The sequence below is a fragment of the Harpia harpyja genome, chromosome W, assembly GCF_026419915.1.
Source record: "Harpia harpyja isolate bHarHar1 chromosome W, bHarHar1 primary haplotype, whole genome shotgun sequence".
NCBI classification, from domain to species: domain Eukaryota; kingdom Metazoa; phylum Chordata; class Aves; order Accipitriformes; family Accipitridae; genus Harpia; species Harpia harpyja.
The window spans coordinates 32905508-32913194 of NC_068968.1; positions in this window are offsets into that span (position 1 = coordinate 32905508).

A 7687-nucleotide genomic window follows, 5' to 3' on the forward strand; every position below is an offset into this window, starting at 1 on the left:
TTCCTGGAGAAGTTTCATTTCTGGCTGGCGGGATGGGGGGGGATATGTACTGCCACAATCCACCCCATGACCACAGTCATGATTTGACTGGTTTCTTTGGAGTGGTGGTACAGTCACCTCTTGCCTCCAAAGTTAAAAGGGGGTGCAGTTTGGCAAGTTTGACGCTCATTGTGGGTCATCATTCCCTTCTGGTCTAGAATTAAAGTGGAATATCGAACACAGGAATATTCAGTGTATGGACAATTTTAAGGGAGTATACTTAACCGTTAGTACAGGCTTCCCTACCAAGTATTTGATAGAACTTATTGCAATATAGATTACAGTAGTCATAACTACAAGCATTATTAAAGATTAGAGAAGGCTGGTCACCCACCCCGTGAAAGAAAAAAATCTGAACATATCAAAACTTTTCCCAACCAGTTGGTCCCTGGTGCAGAAACAATTGCCTCCGAGTCTCTTGCCGTATTCTCTCGTTGATTTAGTCTTGAAGCCACATTGACACATTTGGAGTGAACACAGCAGCTGTCCATTGACATGTTCAAAACTTTACATATACCCTTCTCTTTCTTTGGCATCTAATCCAATACAGCCCAATTTTTGATAGTCATTTTAACCAATTGTTTGAGAGTCCCTAAATTGTTAGATGTAGCGTTGGCTAAGGTTGATAGCTGTAAACTCAGTTCTAGGGTGCTCTATTGATGTTCCTCGAGTACCATACACAGTTGCCCCCATGGAATTTTAGGGTGTAGTGTAGTACCATTCCAATTCCACCCCGTGATCCCATGGGTTAGTTGGAGGATATAGACACATCTGGTGACCAACTATAAACAACATGAGTATAACCTCCTCCCCCATCCAATCTGAACCTCCAACTATAATTGTTACATTGCTCTCATGTGAGCTCAAGGACTTGCGATATATTAATGTCCATCATTTTTGCCATGACATTATCATCCAGATTTTCACCATCCACGCCTGTCACCGTCATCACTGTCAGCAAAGGACTGGAATGACTCGTTCCTTCATGGTCCTGTAAGAAAGCACAAACTAGGCCTCGGTCTTAAACCCGGGTCACAGGGTTAGAAGTCCGGGATTATCCACCGGGCACTGATGTGGTGAGTCTTTCCACTCCCATGAGATGGTCTCAGAAGACCAATGTAATCAACCTGCCACATGCTCCAAAGAGCCTTGCCTTGTCTGATATGCTGGGCCAGAGCTTGGTTTGGGTGATTAGCTTTAAGCCTTATTCGGCATTGCGGGCAAGCTGTAAGAATTGCTTCACAGGTTTTCATAGACACTGGCCAACCCCGAGATCAGCATTCATAATAAAGATTTACTTTCCCTGAGTGGCCTCATTTGATATGCAACCATTCTGCTAGTCTATCCCAATCTTCCTTCTCACTGGTGACCATCCTGATTGGGGCCAGGTGGTCCACCTGCTGATTCCATTTCGCAGCTGGGGTTCCATCCCAAGCATGTCCCTTCACCCATCCCACCTTTAAAGGTCAGGACCTCCCTATTGCCAGGAGATGTTGCCAGTCCTCTGTCCTCCACACTTTTGCATGACCTACTTCCCACTTACTAGATTCCCACTGACATAGCCACTCTGTAGCACCCTTAAAGGTTGTGTAAGAGTCAGTATAGACGATGGTAGCACCATTCTCTATGGCCAGTAATAAAGCCCGTAGTTCTCCTACTTGTGCACTGCCTTCGCCCTCTTCCTCGACTGTCTTCCCAGTACCAATCTCCAATGCCACTGCTTTATATTGCCATTTTGATCCCACTCGACGGGCAGATGCATCTGTGAACCACACTCCCTGCACGTCTGAGCCTGCCACGAATTCGGGTGCCTATTCAATCGGAGAAGGTTTATAAGGTTGACCCAGCAAGGTTGGATCAGGGTTTACAGGTTGCTGTAGTTTGAAAACCTTAGTCGACCCTCCTTTAGTGGGAGCAATTGGCTTATCCCTTCTAGGTATGCATACCATTTCCTAACTGTGGCCTTTTGGGCTACTCCCTCCGGAGGAGGTGACCCATTGAGGATTGAATTTAAGAGAGGGAAAGGACCCTGCACTATAACATCCTGTGAGGTACGCAGCTTTTCAGCCTCTTTAACTGCTCTAGTGAGGGAAAGAATCCCTTTCTCCCAATCTGAATATCGTTGCTCAGTCTCTTTAAATGCAGTGGAAGAGAATAATAACAGTCTAGCTGGTCCCTGTGGCCCCTTTTGAAACATGCCACAGTATGAGGCATGTTCAGCAAATCCCCATTCCACCCTTAAAGGATCTCATGGGTGCAATGGACCTAGTCTCTGATAAGCCTTAAGCTCATCTTTCAGAGTGTTAAGGGCTTCCATATGTTGCAAAGTCCAATCCCATTTCCTATTCTTTCAGAGGAAGTCATAAAGAGGGCGGCCAATAACTGAAAACCCTGGTATATGTTTTCTCCAGTAGCCCAAAGTACCTAACAGCTGTTGTAATTCCGTTTTGGGCCCACAGGAATGTGTATATAAGGCTCTTCATCAGCAGACCATTCACCATGTAGCAGAGTATTCACCATGCGGATTGGGCGGCCTGAACCCCAAACCGCAGCTCCTAGTTTTTAGCCCTTCCAGTTCCTCTCCCAGTGCCGCGAAAGGGTCCCGTTTCTCTTCCCGAGGGGGCGGGGTTGCTGGCGCTTCCCTTTGGTCTCTAGCTTTCCTCTCCAGCAATGCCACCCCCGGATGCCGCCAGCGGACTGCCCGTGCAGCACGGCTCGGGCTGCCCCCAGTGCCGGTGCCTTCCGCCAGAGAGCGTCCCTTCCGGGATCGTAGTTCCGACCCGACCGACCCCGACATCGAGACCGCTCGGAGCGGGGTTTACAACCGGCTGGGCGGACCTTCCTGCTGCCCTCCGTTAACTCCGACAGTCCCTTTACCTAAATAGTAACAGATTCTCCTCTCTCCTTGGGGTTCACACCCCCAGCCCAGTAGGGTACTCGGGACGTTATCGACTGATCACTTGCCGGTCCAGCCCTCAGAAACACTCCCGGTCCCCAGTAACCTCTCGCTTCATCATCACTCGACAGTATCCGATCCTCCCCCGTTAGAGAAACTCTCCACAAATACTCAGTTTCGGTTTCGCCCGGCTTCCGCGAAAACTTAGCTTGTAACTGTTGCCGAAATCCGGAATAAAACTCCTTAACAACAATGAGAAGTTAAGAAGCAGGCACTCCTTTATTGCAGCGCTGGGCACACGGGGGATCGCTCCACCTATCGTGTGCACCTGTCTTGTCTAACAATACAGTTAAATACACACCTGTTATACATATTCACTAGATTTCCAAGCAAAATGTTAATTCCTTTTCATGATTGGTCTTTTAATCATACCACCTTATTAATATTCCTATGTTAAAACAATCATTGGTCAATTTCACTTAACTCTACGAGATGGGAAGGGTAAGGGGGTTTCCAAGCAGCAAACTGGTGTCCATGACGGTTTCCTTAGTTTTTGAAACAAAACATAGAAAGACCAGTATCTTCCTGGTGAGGTTTCTATGGTTTGCTTATTTCAAACTTAACAATACTAAGGTTCCTATAGTCACACATAACACAGTTCCTAAAGTTTCTAAGTTCCTATGACTACATTTCAAACTTAACACTCCCATACCTATGCTTCACAATTTTCTACTTCTTAATCAAACCAAACTCTTATATATATATAATTGGATTTTAATTTCTTTATCAGAATATTTTCAACATAACTCGCTGAGTTCGGGTCCCGACCAAGGGGTTGTGCAAATAGTGTTTCGGGGGCTCCCACCATGCGGACCCGCGTGCCCTTCTGTTTCAATAAGGGGCCACACATCCCTTTCCTCCAATTCCACCTTCAGACAATCTATTTCCCCTTGCCTTTTCGCAGAATCACTCTTTCGGTTCTGTGCTTGAATCAAGCAGGCGCCCAGGAGGGCACACACACTGCCTTTGCCGTCTCGACTACTTCCGCGGCATAGTTCTACTCTCTCCACGACCGCTGCCGGGTCGGACCACTTCTCCTTCGCCCAGTCCAGACCTGGGGGAGAAGGGCTGCAGCCGTGCCTCTGTAATAATTCCTCTATTAACACCATTCTGCTGACTATGCCAATTTAAAATGTTACGGATGCACGACTAACCAAATCCAACAGGTATTAAAGCTCAGATTTATTCTTCAGCAAAAGTTAGTTAGAAGTCCGGTAACATTTTATAAAACCACAGGCTCAATGATGTAAAGAGAATTAATACTACACAGCCAACTTAAGAATCCCCAAGATTTAAAGTGATGGTGAGACAAGGGGAGTCAAAAGAATCTCAGTAGACATAATAAAGGGGGATGAGAGATGATGTTTAGCGCTTACGTTGTTGAAATTAGCTGAGGCAAAGAGAGTCTTTGATAAGAAGAGCTGGTCCCAAGGACCAGCCAATGAGGTAGAGACAGCTCCTGATAAGAAGCAGGAGCAGGCCCCAAGAGCCAGCTAAGACTGGTCTTGCGGCTTGGGTGAATACCAAGAAACCACTGAGCCTGCGCAAGAAAAAAGGTTACTAGCGGTGACGAAGAGGAGTCATCTATCTTCATCTCTGCGACCACCAGACGACCACCATAAAGAGGCACTGCGCAAGCGCAGTTGAGAGGAGACTATGGAAATGACCTCTCGGAGCTAATTTTAATATGAAGCGGGGATAGGTCATGCATATGTATAGGTGTATTGTGACTTGACTGTATAAACTTGAGACAAACTGCCGAGTCGGGTGCGCACGACTTTGGTGGGACTCCCCCCCACCCCCCCACCCCCCCACCCCGTGCTGCCCAGCGCTGAATGAACATACCTACTTTACAATCTCACTGATTGTGGAGTCTGTTTTCCCCACGTCAATGGCTCAAAATGCGCATATCACTCACCTAAAAGCTGAGGACTCTCTCCCTCGAGGAGTTACCTCGGGCGGTGCCCCAACCCGAGGGGGAGTCCCCGACTGCAGACCCACTGCTCCGAGGAGGACTGCCAACGTGTCCTCCGGCAGGACCCCGTTTATACCCCTGTCGAATCTGACCTGTGGTCATTTAATTCTATTGGCTAGGAGGGTCACCTTGGTGTACCTGGCACATCTCGATTGGCCAGTTCAAATTTCAACCTGCAGCCTCCAGGGTTTCCTTCCCCTTCTCCCTTCCTGGAGAAGTTTCATTTCTGGCTGGTGGGATGGGGGGGGATATGTACTGCCACAGATGCCAGAAGTTGCCCCCATGTCCGATAGAGCCAGTTCTAGCTGACTCCAAGATGTATCCGCTGCTGGCCAAGGCCGAGCCAAGCAGCAATGGTGGTAGCGCCTTTGTGATAACATATTTAAGAAGCAGCAAAAAATTGCTGAACTGCGGCCGGGAGAGAGGAGTCAGAATATGTGAGAGAAACAACTCTGCAGACACCAAGGTCAGTGAAGAAGGAGGGGGAGGAGGTGCTCCAGGCACCAGAGCAGAGATTCCCCTGCAGCCCATGGTGAAGACCATGGTGAGGCAGGCTGTCCTCCTGCAGCCCATGGAGGTCCATGGTGGAGCAGATATCCACACTGCAGCCTGTGGAGGACCCCATGCCGGAGCAGGTGGATGTGCCCTGAAGGAGGCTGTGACCCCGTGGGAAGCCCGCGCTGGAGCAGGCTCCTGGCAGGACCTGCAGACCCGTGGAGAGAGGAGCCCACGTAGGAGCAGGTTTTCCAGCAGGACTTGTGAACCTGCGGGGGACCCACGCTGGAGCAGTCTGTTCCTGAAGGACTGCACCCTCCAGAAGGGACCCATGCTGGAGCAGTTTGTGAAGAACTGCAGCCCATGGGAAGGACCCACGTTGGAGAAGTTTGTGGAGGACTGTCTCCCATGGGTGGGACCCCACGCTGGAGCAGGGGAAGAGCATGAGGAGGAAGGAGCAGCAGAGACAACATGTAATGAACTGACCACAACCCCCATTCCCCATCCGGCTCTGCCACTCGAGGGGAGGAGGTAGAGAAATCAGGAGTGAAGTTGAGCTTGGGGGGCTCTGTTGAGCTTTTTTTTTGGGGGGGGAAGGTGTTTTAGATTTGTTCTTATTTCTTGTTATCCTACTCTGTTGTTAATTTTCAATAAAATAAGTTAATTTACCCAGGCTGAGTTTTTTTTGCCCATGACTGTAATCAGTGAGTGATCTCCCTGTCCTTATCTTGACCCATGAACCTTTCATCATATTTTCTCTCCCCTGTCCAGTTGAGGAGGGGGAGTGATAGAGCAACTTGGTGGGCACCTGGCAGCCAGCCAAGGTCAAAGCCATCACTTGATTACACTCAGTTCCACCTTGAAGCTGTCAGTCTGCACAACTCTACAGCTTCTGACTATTAATTTAAGCAATTTGGATGCAGAGAAGTTTTTAGACTGAGTCAGCGCTCATCTACAAAGTAAGAGAGAGTTGTGTTTTGATCAGACTTTTTACTTTACTATCGTTATTGTAAAGGCTGTTGGGGGTGGCATTTGCAGAACCCTACAGCCTATCCCCCATTCCAAAATTATATATAAAAAGAAGTGCTATTTAATTGATCTAAATATCAGCGACAATAATCTCTGTTTTGCTGGGAGTCTCACAGCACTTATAGCAGTGAGCGATCTGACATGCAAAATTGTTAAGCAGAGCAAAAGAGCTACGTGACAAAATGGGGTGGTCTCTGCAACAGGAAGGTCATGCTGAGTGACATCCCCTTGTTTGAAGATCTGCTACATGTTAATATACGCATCATCCTCCTATCTGTGGGGAAAAAGGGTTGGGGGATTTTTAGATCAAATGACCATCTTAGATATCCTGTTTCCTCCTTTTACATGATGAACATTATTATGGTGTTAAGGATGTCAGGAAGGTATTTGGGGTGAAAAACCTTTGTGAGCTTTGTCATACATCATATAACCATGGCCACAGCTGTAAATATTATTGCTGGCTCTGCTTGTGTCACAACTGTGCAATTAACCTGGGGACAAGGATAAGGTGCTCCAGCTGCAGACTGATGTGCAGGTTTGGGGAATGCTTACAGAGGCACAAGGCCCTGGGTATTAAAAAAATTAATTGAATGTTTGGCTATGGTTTTCTGTGAAAAGTGTAAGGCCTATGTAGAAAAACAGAAGAAATATAAAGGCTGGAAGTGTGGAATGTGCTATAAATAGATCTGTGCTGTAAACCAGTAGCAACATTTCATGCCCATGAGCAGAAGTCCAGAAGAAGGACATGGAATGTATGCAGGAAACTGGGCCACATCCTGAACTATATTTTTGTCATTGAGTTAGCTCCAAATGCCCTTTGAGATGAAGAAGCAGCGGCAGAAAGGAAAACCGAAGGAGAATGGGAGTTTAAAGGGGCTGGCCACAGGTCTCATGGACTTTGTTCAGTTGTTTATGGACACAAAGTTTTGGGATCATAAGTGATGCCATGGCTCTGGCAAACTGCCAGGGACACTTAGTGTCCAGGTCATCTGGCAGCAACAGCCAATTGTGCAAATGCCTTTTGAATGTGGGTAAGAGTTGCACTGCCCCTTGGCTCCACCAATGGTAGCATGGTTTGAGAGAATCATACCTTACACGGAATGTGGGTGGCATCCTGCCTACGCTGCCAATGTCGGTCAAGGGGTAGGGTGGCAGGAGGCAGGGTGTCAGCAGTCTGTCTACACCAATGATGT